Consider the following 13,995-nt stretch of genomic DNA (forward strand, 5'->3'; position numbering starts at 1 on the left):
AAAGGACTTTATTTTCTCATAGTAGTAATATTAGTCAGCAGGTTACCAAGAGGAGACTTGATACCCTATGAGCATATACAGGGGGAGGTAATCCCCCTCAGGAACAGTCATAGGGGAGGGGAGTAAGGGAAAAATGGGAGAGAGGGAAGAATGGGAGGATACAAGGGATGGGATAACCATTGAGATGTAACAAGAATAAGTTAATAAAAAAACCCTGAGGTTATTTTAATTTTAAAAATCCTTCTATAATCTTTGCTTCCTTTACTGAATGGGTCTTAGATATTTGGTAAGACCCCCAGATTCTAGAAAACCTATAATAAATAGCAGCACATTACTGTTTTCCACAAGGATACGCCCACACAGATGAAATGTAGGGATGCGCATGATTGTATCAAGGGACACAAGAAGTATGTGTTAAGAATTGAGTGTCTGCAGACAGGAGCCTAGCATAATCATCATCAGAGAGACTTCATCCAACAACTGATGGAAACAGATACAGAGACCAACAGCCAGATCAAGCTACACAGCCATAACACACATGCAGGGGGCCTAGGTCAGACCTATGCAGGCTCGCTGATTGTCGGTCCAGTCTCTGCAACCCACTATGTGCCTAGGTTGGTTGGTTCTGTGGGTTTTCTTTGGTGGCTTTGACCCCTTCTGGTCCCTACAGCCCTTCCTTACCCTCTTTCACAGGATTCCCCAAGCTATGTCGGGTATTTTTAACCAAACTACCCCACCCTGTCTCCATGTCCCATTTTGCTTCAGGAGCATGGAGATTACAGGGCTGTGCTATCACATCTGGTTTAATATGAGAATCCAAATTTACATATTCAAGATCTTACAGTACTCCCTTTAATCTTTATTTGCTGAGACATCCCTCAGCACTGGCTTTCCAACTTTCCCACCTCTTTTATCGAAAATAGAGTTTCTAAAAATAAATTACATAATATATATTTAATATGGTTTCCCCTCCCTCTATTCCTCCCAGGTCCTTTGCAACTCTACTTACATCTGGATCATTTAATACAAAAATATTTTGTGGAAAATTTTAATGCAATCCATTATCAATTATCCTTTAATGGAAATTGTTGTTGCCATTGTTACCATGTCTATGAACCCTTTTCCTAAATCTGGTAATCCAATCATGTTTTTCATTAAAATTCTTATAGCTTTTTAAATTTTATTTTACAGTTAAATCCATTACTTATTTTTAGTAAAATTTTATAGACTTAGGGTGAATTTTAATGATATTATCTATTAGTTCATATAAACGTTAGGATAATTTACACTATGTTTACAGAAAATATGCTAAATGTGCAGAAGGGTACATACATAGTATTCATGGGCCTGGTTTCAGTCTCTGGAACACATGTACACATTATACACACACACACACACATACACAAACACACACACAAAAGAAAGAGAGAGACAGAGACAGAGAGACAGAGACAGAGACAGAGACAGAGACAGAGAGAGACAGAAAAACAAAGGGATTTTGTAGGAATTGGGTCAACACAGTGTATCACACTGTCTCAGTTTGGAGAGATCACATGTATTTACTGTTTTGATTTTTCGATTTCAGGAACACAGCATCTTTCTCCATTTCATGTTTGATTTTTATTTTTATTATATGTATAGTTATAGCACTTAACTAATATATAATTCTTATTATAATTAAACCAAATACTATGACTTTGTGGGCTAAGATAAATGATGTTTTAAATTTCATTTTTCATGAAAACTCAACTGATTTTTAAGGGTTTAATTTTTAGTCAACATCTTTGCTAAATTTTAGAAGTATTTTGGTATGTTGCTTAGGATACCTGTGCGAAGAAGAGAAAGTTTTTTTTTCCTTCTTACTTAGGTATCTTCTTTTTCACTTTATTACCTCTTGAATCAATTAAAACTCATAATACTATGATGAAATAAAGTACTAAACACGAGGCTGGAGGGCTGGCCCAGAAGTTCAGAGCATTGAATGCTCTTTCAGAGGGATGCTCTTTCAGAGGTCCCAGCTCAATTCTCAGACCCCACATCATGGCTCATATCTGTAACTCTAGTTCCAAGAGATCTGATCCCCTCTCTTAACATCTGTGCATTCATGCATGTACAATGTACACCCACATGTGCACAGGCAAAACACTCATACATACACATGAGATAAAAATAAATATATCTTTAAGAAGAAACAATAAACACAGGCATCATTGCTTTCTCACATTTTGTAGGGATAACATTGGGTCATTCATCACTAAATATTTCACCTGTAGTATTTTTCATAGTCGCTTTTTTTTTAATGAGTTATATTGCTCTATATTTTTGCCTTCCTAAAGATTTCATTACAGATAAGAGTTGCATTGTGTTAGTATGTTTTCTTCACCAGTTGATTGGATCACATGCTATTTGCTTGAAAGCTCATCATTAATACTGTCATTGTCTTATTGAACTGAAAAAATATGTAGCCAACCAACATTCAGAAACACTACACAATTTTGCATTTGTTTAAATTGTATTTATATCTTTCTTAAATCTACCCACTCTTATATACTTTAAAATTTTTATTTATTTGTATATGTTTTATCAGTGTGCATTCATGCCCATATATGCTTGTGTCCACTGAGATGAGAAGATATTGGATCTCCTTGAGTAGGAATTATAGGCACTTGTAAGCTGCCAGATGTGGTTGCTCAGAACTGAAATAATTTCTTTGTTTCTTTCTCTGTTTCTTTGTTTCTTTTTTTCTTTCTTTCTTTCTCTTTCTTTCTTTCTTTCTTTCTTTCTTTCTTTCTTTCCGAGACAGGGTTTCTCTGTGTGTATTCCTGGCTGTCCAGGACTCACTTTGTAGACCAGGCTGGCCTCAAACTCATAGAAATCCACCAGCCTCTGCTTTTCCCCCTACAGCCCCCTCCTCCCCTTGCCTCAGTTCTGGGATTAAAGGCATGCACCACCAAGCCTGGCTTGAGAACTGAATTTCTATCCTCTAGAATAGAAATCAGTGTTATTTCCTGTTGAGCCATCTCTCCAGCCCCTTGGCACTTGTACTAGCTTCATAAGATAAATTAATTGAAAAGATTTTTTTCAAAAGGGATTTTTCTGGGTAGGGGTTTGAAGTTTACTGCACATATTGTCGTTGGTTGGTGCCATAGTTTTAGCAGGACCCCTGGGCCCAGATCTGTCCATCATAATGTTCTTGTAGGTTTCTAGGTCCCTCTGGATCCTTCTATTTCCCCATTTTCCCATGCTGCTCTCACCTAGAGTCCCAAAAGGATGTCCTCCCCTCTGTCCCACTTTCCTGGTAAGTGAAGGCTTTCATGGGACATGCCCCTTGGGTTAGTGTCCAGAAATAAGTGAGTATATACCATTTGATTCTTTCTGCTTCTGGGTTAACTCACTCATGATCATTTCTAGTTCAATCCATTTGTCCACAAATTTTGGGAATTCCCTGTTTTTCATAGCTAAGTAATATTCCATAGTGTAAACGTAGTACAGTTTCTTTATCCATTCTTTTACTGATGGAAACTTAGGCTGATACCCAGATCTAGTCAATGGGCAGGAAATTCTCCACAGTTAAGTGGAAAGCAGGGACTGACTTTCACGCGAACTCTGGTGCCCCATATTTGACCACGGCCCCTTGATGGGGAGGCAGGTGGCACTCAGAGGAAGGATAGCAGGCTACCAAGAAGAGACTTGATACCCTCTGAGCATACACAGGGAGAGGAGGTACCCTCAGTCACAGCCATTGGGGAGGGGAATAGGGTGAAAGTAGGAGGGAGGGAGGAATGGGACGATAGAAAAGATGGGATAACAATTTAGATGTAATATGAATAAATTAATAAGATATATAAAAAATAAAAAAGAAAGGGATTTTTCATAGAAAAATTTAATTAAAAGATATTATTCACATTCAGAATTTTAGACACACCAAGATAAGAAAGATGTTTTTTTCAAGGCTATCAAATACAATTACCAAAAACACTAAGAATGTAACACTTATATAATTCCTGATTGTATCATGGTTCTTCTTGCTATAGGTAGTTTATTATATATATATATATATATATATATATATATATATATATATATATATATATATATATATGTGTGTGTGTGTGTATGTGTGTGTGTGTAATAAAATAAATGTATACGTAAAAAATAAAAAAAATTGCTTAATAAAAAGATAAAAGAAAAAATATATAGTTTCCATGTAATTTTTTCTGTTTATATACAAAATTATGTTTATAAAATGAGCTAAATAGAAAACACTTGATATGATTATAACAAAAAATTCTAACAAAATCACTGAGTACATGTTATTGAAATTTTTTAAATATACTATTAAAATGTGAATATTTCTAAGGAAAATAAAAAATGATATATGGTCATTTCACTTACTGTTGACAACTGAAATCTCAGAAAACTATTATTATTAAATATTCCTAATAGAAATGTTTTCTTAAAAATATTTTGAAATAAAACGTTTGGATCTGGGCATGGTGACATACTCATACAGGAGTATTATATTCCCAGGCCTCAGGGAGGCAGAGGTAGATGGATGTCTGTGCATTGGAGGACAGCCTGGTCTAAAAGGTAAATCCAGGACAGCCAGGCTACACAGAGAAAACCTTTTTCAAAAAACAAAAAGTAAGAAAGAAAAATAAAAAGAAAAAAGAAAAAAGAAAAGTAAAAAAGAAAGAAAATCACTACCACCAACAAAACAGTAACAACACTTGGTACATTTTTCAAGTGATTCTACCTGAGATTGAGTGTTTTAGTGTGTGTGTATGTATAACATTGGCCCTTGATGTCTTTAATGGTGACAGAGTTTTATAACAATCTAGTTCGTACTCATTTTTGCTTTTCCCGGGAAGTGGTAAATGACATCTCTGTTGTTAAGTACATTGTGGGAGAAGTTTCCATAGTGTTCTGTTAACACAATATACTAGCTACACTGCGCTGGGATTACTTATTAGCTAAAATAGTGAAAAGTCAGTCATAAAAAAGTTACTTTTAAAATTTTATTTATTTATTAATTCACTCATATTGCATCTCAATTGTTAACCTATCCCTTGTATCTTCCCATTCCTCCCTCCCTCCCACTTTCACCCTATTCCCCTCCCCTATGGCTGTGATTGAGGGGACCTCCTCCCCCTGTATATGATCATAGAGTATAAAGTCTCTTCTTGTTAGCCTGCTATTCTTCCTCTGAGTGTCACTGGGCCTCCCCATCAAGGGGACGTGGTCAAATTTGGGGCACCAGAATTCTTGTGAAAGCCAGTCCCCACTCTTCACTCATCTGTAGAGAATGACCTGTCCCGTGGATAGATCAGAGTAGAGGTTCAATGTTTACTGTATGTATTGTCCTTGGTTGGTGCCATAGTTTGTGCAGAACCCCTGAGGCCAGATCTGCCCATCATAGTGTTCTAATTGTAGGTTTCTAGGACCCCTCTAGATTCTTCTTCCCCATTCTCCCATACTTCTTTCATCTAGAGACCCAAAAGGATGTTCTCACATCTATCCCAGTTTCCTGGTAAGTGAAGACTTTCATGGGACATGTCCCTTGGCCTAGTGTCTAGTTATAAGTGAGTATAAACCATCTGAGTCTTTCTGCTTCTAGGTTAACTCACTCATTATGATAATTTCTAGTTCAATCCATTTGTCCACAAATTTCAGGAATTCCCTGTTTTTAATAGCTGAGTAGTATTCCATAGTGTAATTGTAGCACAGTTTCTTTATCCATTCTTCTACTGAGGAGCATTTAGGCTGTTTCCATGCTCTTCCTATTATGATTAAGACTGCTATGAACATGGTTGAGTATATGTCCTTGTGCGCTGGTGCATCTTCTGGGTTATTCCAAGGAATGGAATAGCTGGGTCTTAATGAAACCCTATTCTCAGATTTCTGATATAGCACCAGATTGATTTCCCAAGTGGTTGTACTAGTTTGCATTCCTACCAGCAATGAAGGAAGGTTCCTCTTTCTCCACATCCTCACCAGCATGTGGTGTCACTTGAGTTTTTGATCTTAGTCATTATGATGGGTGTAAGATGGAATCTCAGTGTCGTTTTGATTTGCATTTCTCTGATGAGTAAAGACAATGAGCATTTCTTTAAGTGTTTCTCAGCCATTTGATATTCCTCTGTTGAGAATTCTCTGTTTAGTTCCATGCCCCATTTCTCAATTGGGTTATTTGGTTTGGTGGTGTTTAATTTCTTGAGTTCTTTATATATTTTGGATATTAGACCTTTGTCAGATGAAGGGTTGGTAAAGATCTTTTCCCTGTCTATAGGCTGTTGCTTTGTTCTGTTGACAGTGTCTCCTGCCTTACAGAAGCTTCTCAGCCTTATGAAGTCCCATTTATTAGTTGTTGACCTTAAGGCCTGGGCTGTTGGTGTTCTGTTCAGGAAGTTGTCTCCTGTGTCAATGTATTCCAGGCTCTTCCTCACTTTTTCTTCTAGCTGATTAAGTGTGTCTGGGTTTATGTTGAGGTCTTTAAACCACTTGGACTTGAGTTTTGTGCATGGTGACAAATGTAGGTCTAATTGCATTTTTCTACATGTAGACATGCAGTTAGACCAGCAACATTTATTGAATAAGCTATCCTTTTTCCATTGAATAGATTTGTCTTCTTTGTCAAAAATAAAGTGCCCATATGTGTGTGGATTCATTTCTGGGTCTTTGATTTGATTTCATTGATCAACCAGCTTATTGATGTGCTAGTACTATGCTGTTTAAATTACTGTTGCTCTATAGTACAGCTTGAGATAGGGTATGGAGATTCTTTAGGAGGATCTTTTATTATATAGAATTGTTTTTGCTATTCTGTTTTTTTGTTTGTTTGTTTCTCTATATAAAGTTGAATATTGATCTTTCAATGTATTTAAAATTTTGTGTAAGTATTTTGTTAGGGATTGCATTGAATCTGTAGATTGCTTTTGGTAATGTGGCCGTTTTTACTATGCTAATTCTCCTGATCCATGAACAAGACAGATCCCTTCATATTCTGATGTCATCTTCAATCTCTTTCTTGAGAGATTTAAAGTTTTTTTCAAACAAGTCCTTCACTTGTTTTGTTAGAGTTATTCCTAAGTATTTTATATTGCTTATGGCTATTGTGAAGGCTATAGTTTTCCTAATTTCTTCCTCTGTATGTTTGTCATTTGTATGTATTTTGAGTTAATTTTGTATACAGCCAATTTGCTGAAGGTGTTTATCAGCTGTAGGAGTTCTCTGGTGGAATTTTGGGGTTCACTTATATATACTATCATATCATCTGCAAATAAGGATAGTTTGTCTTCCTCCTTTCCCAATTGTGTCCCCTTGATCTCCTTTTGTTGTATTATTGCTGTGGCTAGAACTTTAAGAACTATATTGAAGAGATTTGGAGAAAGTCAGCAGCCTTGACTGGTCCCCGATTTTAGAGAAATTTCCTTGAGTATCTCTCCATTTAATTTGATGTTGGCTATTGGCTTGCTGTATATAGCCTTTATTATGTTTAGGCATGTGCATTGAATTCTCACTGTCCATATCTTTAAACATGAGTAGGTGTTGAATTTTGTCAAATGCTTTTTCTGCAACTGAGGAGATGATCATATCATTTTTTCCTTTCAATTTGTTTATATGGTGGATTACATTGATGGATTTCCATATGTTAAACCATCCCTGCATGCCTGGAATGAAGCCTATCTGGTCATGGTGAATGAGATCTCTTATATGTTCTTGTATTCATTTGTGAGTATTTTTGTGTAAATATTCATAAGAAAAATTGGTCTGAAGTTCTTTTTTATTTGGGTCTTTGAGGGGTTTAGGTATCAATGTGACTGTGGCCTCATAGAATGAATTTGGTAATGTTCCATCTGTCTCTATCTTTTGGAGTAGCTTGAAGAATATCAGTATTAGCTCTTCTTTGAAGGTCTGGTAGAATTCTGCACTGAAACAATCTGGCCCTGGGCTGCTTTATTTATTTATTTATTTATTTATTTACTTATTGTTGTTGATTGGAAGACTATACTATCAATGATGGCTTCTATTTCTATAGGAGAAATAGGACTACTTAATTTGCTTATCTGTCTCTTCTTGGTAGCCTGCTATCCTTCCTCTGAGCATATTCAGGGGGAGGAGGTCCCCTTCAGTCATAGTCATAGGGGAGGGGAGTAAAGGGAAAATGGGAGGGAGGGAGGAATGGGAGGATACAAGGGAGGGGATAACCACTGAGATGTAATATGAATAAATTAATAAAATAAAATAAAATAAATAATTTGCTTATCTGCTCTGGATTAAATTTTGGCAAGTGGAATCGATCAAGAAAATCATCCATTTCCCTTAGATTATCAAATTTTGTGGCATATATGCCTTTAAAGTAGGATCTTATGACTCTTTGTATTTCTTCAGTGTCTGTTGTTATGTCTCCCTTTTCATTTCTGATTTTGTTGATTTGGATACTGTCTCTCTGCCTTTTAGATATTTTGGCTAATGGTTTGTCTATCTTGTTGATTTTCTCAAAGAACCAGCTCCCGGTTTTGTTGATTCTTTGAATTGTTCTTTTTGTTTCTAATTTATTGATTCCAGCTCTGAGTTTGATTATTTCCAGATGCCTACTCCTCTTGGGCAGTACTACTTCTGCTTCTTTTTTTCCCAGGGTTTTCAGATGTGTCATTAAATTATTTATGTGGGATGTTTCCAATTTATTTATAAAGGCACTTAGTGCTATGAATTTTCATCTTAGCATCACTTTCAATGTGTCCCACAAATTTGGGTATGTTGTTTCTTCATTTTCGTTGAATTTCAGGAAGTCCCACTATTAATGTGTGGGGATCGATGTGTGCTTTATACTTTGTTAATAGTTCTTTTACAAAAGTGGGTGCCCTATATTGGGAGCATAAATGTTCAGAATTGTGATGTCATCTTGGTTGACTTTACCTTTGATGAGAATGAAGTGTCCTTCCTCATCCCTTTTGATTTATTTTGGTTGAAAGTCTATTTTATTGGGTATTAGAATGGCTACACCAGCTTACTTCTTGTGACCATTTGCTTGTAATATTTTTTCCAGCCTTTTACCTGGAGGTAATGTCTATACTTGTGGCTGAGATGTGTTTCTTGTGTGCAGAAGAATCTTAGATCTTGTTTATGCATCCATTCAGTTAATCTGTGTCCTTTCACTTAGTCCATTGATGTTGAGAAATATTAATGATCAGTGATTATTAAGATCCTTAACTTTGATATTGGTTACCAGAGGGAGTTTGTATGGTTGTGTTTTGTGATGGAATCTATTTTCTGTGTACTTTTGGTTGTAGCTTGTCCCTTTGAGGTGGAGTTTTTCTTTTCCTAATTTCTGTAAAGCTGGATTTGTGGAGAGGTATTGTTTGAATTTGGTTTTGTCATGGAATATCTTGTTTTCTCCATCAATGGTTATTGAAAGTTTCACTGAGTATATTAGTCTGGCCTGGCATCTCTGGGTTTGCAGGATCTCTGTCCAGCCCCTTCTGGCTTTTATGGTCTCTGCTGAGAAGTCAGGTGTAATTTTGATAAGTTTGCCATTTGATGTCACATGGCCCTTTTCTCTTGCCGCTTTTAAATTTTTTTCTTGGCTCTGTATATTTTGTGTTTTGATTATTATGTCACAGGAGGTTTTTCTTTTCTTGTCTATTCTATTTGGTGTTCTGTAGACCTCTTGTATATTTATAGATATTTCTATCTTTAAATTTGGAAAATTTTCTCCTATGATTTTGTTGAAAATATTTTCTGGATTTTCAGGGCCTTGGAGTCAGGCATCTTCTCTTTCCTCAATGTCTATTATTCTAAAGTTTCATTTTTTCATGGTGTCCTTGATTTCTTGGATGTTTTGTGTTAGAAACTTTTCAGATTTAGCATTTTCTTTGATGGTTGCTTCAAGACTTATAGATGTATCTTTTAGGCCTGAGATTCGTTCCTCCATCTCTTGGATTCTGTTACAGAAACTTGCCTCTGTGTTGTTTGCTTTCTTCTCTAAGCATTCGCTTTCCCTTCTTTCTTCTGTTCAGGTCTTTACCATTGTTTCCATTTTCATCTTCAGACCTTGACCTGTTTTATTGATTTCCTTCAACTGATTGGTTGAATTTTCCTGGATTACTTCCAGTGACTCTCTATAAGCCTCTTTTATGTCTTCTACTTGTTTGGCTACCTCTTCCTGCATTTGTTTACAGATTTTACTTGTTTCCTCTGTTATCATATTCATTACTAGGTATCTGTAGTCTTTTTTTCTTGTATTTCAATTGTGCTTGAGTTCTCCAGGTTACTTTCTTTGGGATAGTTGGGATCAGAAATGTCATATTGTTTTGGGTTTTGTTCATGTTTCTACACTGGCCTTTAATCATCTTGATGTGTCTGATTTTGGGAGGTATCTTCTGGGGTCCCTCACTGGTCGTTGAAAGCAGTTGGTTGGTGAGTACTTTTAGGTTGAGGTCTTTCGACCATGGTAATCAGGAAACTATTCCCAGAGAGAGTCACTCACCCTGGTTTTCACTCCTGAAGTCTTTACTTCACACTGTGGGTTCCCCATTGGGTCAGCCAAGGTAGGTGCTGGTGCTCTGAAGCTCCAGTGTCAGTTTGAGATAGAGTATATAGAACCAGGTTTCCTATGTGTGGCTGAGCTTTGAATATCCTGTTCTTGGTCCCTGGTGCTTTGAAACCTAGGTTCAGGTCACCCTAGACTGCTTGAACCCCTGTTGGCCTCTAGAAATAATTTAGATTCCCCCCTGCTCCAAACAGGTAGTGGGGCCTATGTCCTGCCTGCAAAGGAGAGGGCAACTAATACTGCCTTTTGTTTGTTGTTGGTTGACTAGATATTTGCTCTATCTCCTCTGGCCTGCCCAGCCACTCACAAGAGTGTGTGAATCCCAGCTAGGCTTTGGAACCTGGCTAGGCTGCGACAGTTGTGACCAGTTATGCCAGGGTAGTCTTCTGGGGTGAGCTGTTTGGTTTCTTCCCAGACCTGGTCAGAGGGCTGCTGCGGTCCTTGACTCCCGGCAGTGTCTCTGGTCTCAGATCACACCACTATGGCTGTATATCCCTGATTTCAAAAGCTTGGAACTTGCAGGCAGGGTCCAGACAAGGTTCTGGGGGCTGGATTGCTCTCTGTTGAGTTTGCTTCTCAGAGCCCAATGGCATCTAGGCTTTCTGTGGGCTTGTGTGGGTCAGGGGGTGGATCACAGGTCCCAATTCACCCTCTTAGTTTTTCCTAGTCCAGGGGGGATTGTAGCACTCTAGCCCCAGATTCAGTCCCAAAAATGAGTTTGCCCGCCAAGCAAGGCTACCACGTCTCCTTCTTGGAGAGAGCAGCAGCTGGGAACAGTACCCACTGCAGACTGTGTGCTTGACTGGTGCCTAGGATTTCTGTGGGCTTACGTGGGTCAGGGGGTGGGTCACAGGTCCGAATCTACCCTCATAGCTTTCCTTAATCCAGGAAGTTTCAGGCATCCCTGCCACAGATTCAGTCCCAAAACTGAACTCGCCCACCAAGCAAGGCTGCCGCATTTCCTTCTCGGGTGAGCAGCAACTGGGACCGTATTCACTGCATACTGAGTACCAAAATGGCACCGAGGCTTTCTGTGGACTTGCGTTGGTGGGTGGGGGGCGGAGGCTCCAAAGCTTGTAGCTTTCCCTAGTCCAGGAGGATTGAGGCACCTCTGCCACAGATCCAGGCCAAAATACTGAGTTTGCCCACCAAGCAAGGGTGCTGCTCAGAGCTTGTCACTTACAATCTGGGTCCTGTCTGGGCTCTGGGGGCCTAGTCTGTCATCCTTCCTGGGGTGCTGGATGACTGGTGGTCTAACTAACCCGTGGTCCATACTGTGTGGATCTCTCTCAACCAGTTATCCACAACATCGGCGGTCTGTGGGTCCAGTTAGCCCCTGTCGTCTCTTCCCTGCAAATCAGGCAGCTTGCATCTTGGCCCCTCCAGAAAATAGTAACTTTAAAAGCAAAAGGTGGACACACACACACACACACACACACACACACACACACACACACACACACATACACACACACACACACACACTCAATGTATTGTCATTTCGTTTCCTTTTCCACATCTATCACAATAACTGGTTTTGTTATTTTCCTATATAAAATTAATACTGTGCATAGCAAATAAATTACAAGTCCTACCACTTTAAAAAAAAAAGTAAAATATGTGACTTAAGAGATGGCTCAGAGTTTAAGATGTTTCCTTTGTTGTTGCAGAAAACTCATGTTTGGTTCCAATAACCCATGGCAAGCAGTTCAACTACCTGTAATTCAGCTTTGGCGTATCCTATGGCACCAGTACAACAGTGCAGTAATCAGTCACACATGCATATAAGCAAAAATTGGAAATAATTCTTTAAAAATCCAAACAAAAATAGTACATATCTGTGTGCACACACACATACTTTTGTGAGTTCAGGCACATGTTTATCATAACACACCTGTGGAAGTCAAAAGTCCTTGCCTTCCATCTTATTTGAAATAGGTTCTTTGTTGTTCACTGTTATTCATGCCAAGTTAACTGCCCTATGGGCTGCCAAGGAATCTCCTTTCTCTGTTTTCCAGTTTGCCCTAGGAAAGTGGGGATTAGAAACATGTGCCTCTGTATCTTGCTTTAAGTAGATGTTGGGGTCCAAATAATTGCACAACAAACAGTTGACTCTAGGACCCATCTATCTCTAGCCTTAAAAATCACAAATTTTCTTAAAAAAGATATTGAACATGGACTTCTGAGTGAGTGGATACTGAATAGTGGCTGGTTCTGAAGGTTGGAGGATATAAAAGTCCTTGTTCTGTTTTTCTTTCTTTCTTTCTTTCTTTCTTTCTTTCTTTCTTTCTTTCTTTTATTAATTCATTCATATTACATCTCATTTGTTAACCCATCTCTTGTATCTTCCTATTCCTCCCTTCTTCCCACTTTCACCCTGTTCCCTCCCCTATAACTGTGACTGAAGGGGACCTCTTCCCCCTGTATATGATCATAGGGTATCAAGTCTCTTCTTGGTAGCCTGCTATCCTTCCTCTGACTGCCACCAGGCATCCCCACCAAGGGGATGTGGTCAAATATGGGGCACCAGAGTTCATGTGAAAATCATTCCCCCCCTCTCCACTCAACTGTGGAGAATGTCCTGTCCATTGGATAGATCTGGGTAGGGGTTTAATGTTTACTGCATGTATTGTCCTTGGGTCGTGCTGTAGTTTGAGCAGAAACACCCTGGGCCCATATCTGCCCATCATAATGTTCTTCTTGTAGGTTTCTAGGTCCCTCTGGATCCTTCTATTTCCCCATTCTCCCATACTTCTCTCCCATAGAGTCCCAGTAGGATGTCCTCACATCTATTCCACTTTCCTGGTAAGTTAAGACTTTCATGGGACATGCCCCTTGCACTAGTGGAACCTTTTTCTGTTTTTCAACAGTTAGATTTACAATATGGGGTTTTATGAGAATTCAAATTTTAACTTTTGAATTTTCTAGACAGAGTTCCTAACTTTAATTTTTGAGACTATGTATAAAATTATATTCTAGTTTTTCCAAAGCCATTCTAGAAGTACGAAACCATCTACAATGTGTTTATTGAATGGATAAAATCAATTATATTTATGTTAAAAGATTTGAAGTTTTCCAACTATTTTTTATATAGAAACTTTGTGTGCGAGACAGACACCAATACATAGCCCTAGTTTATAAGATACATTGAATTAAAAACAACAAAACACAAACAAACAAAAAAAAAAACACCAACAGACCCAATATGTAATGAGATGGGGGAAGTTGATTAGCATGCTCACTGGGAGTATTGTCTCTGCTAGATGCAGAGTGTTGACTAAGCTACAAGGTCTATCAGCTAGGCAATGTGAAACACTCTCTCAAAGGGAAGTCTATGGAGAAAAGCTCTTTATTTCTATATTTATTTACACTGGTTAAATGGAATATGCAAAATTCTGAGTGGGTGGATAGTGATGGGTGCATGAATTGGGGGAGGCTGGCAA

This window comes from Acomys minous, assembly GCF_964271855.1.
Source record: "Acomys minous genome assembly, chromosome: 17".
NCBI classification, from domain to species: Eukaryota; Metazoa; Chordata; class Mammalia; order Rodentia; family Muridae; genus Acomys; species Acomys minous.